A 420-nucleotide genomic window follows, 5' to 3' on the forward strand; every position below is an offset into this window, starting at 1 on the left:
CTCAGCACACTTTTGCAGGCTTTATACCCAGGTGTCCAGAGCAGCCTTGGAAACAGCCCTGTGCCACCATGACCTCAATGGCAGCTCTGAGAGACAAGGAGCGATGGCGGCTCTGAGGGACAGGGAGCGATGGCAGCTCTAAGGACAGGGAGCGATGGCGGCTCTGAGGACAGGGAGCGATGGCGGCTCTGAGGGACAGGGAGCGATGGCGGCTCTGAGGGCGGGGAGCGATGGCGGCTCTGAAGGACAGGGAGCGATGGCGGCTCTGAGGGATGGGGAGCGATGGCGGCTCAGGGCACGGGGAGCGATGGCGGCTCTGAGGACGGGGAGCGATGGCGGCTCAGGGCACGGGGAGCGATGGCGGCTCTGAGGACGGGGAGCGATGGCGGCTCAGGGCACGGGGAGCGATGGCGGCTCTGA

The sequence above is a fragment of the Corvus kubaryi genome, unplaced genomic scaffold (genome assembly GCF_017639235.1).
Source record: "Corvus kubaryi isolate FWS band 111438036 unplaced genomic scaffold, C.kubaryi_AGA036_p1.0 134, whole genome shotgun sequence".
Classification (NCBI taxonomy): Eukaryota; Metazoa; Chordata; class Aves; order Passeriformes; family Corvidae; genus Corvus; species Corvus kubaryi.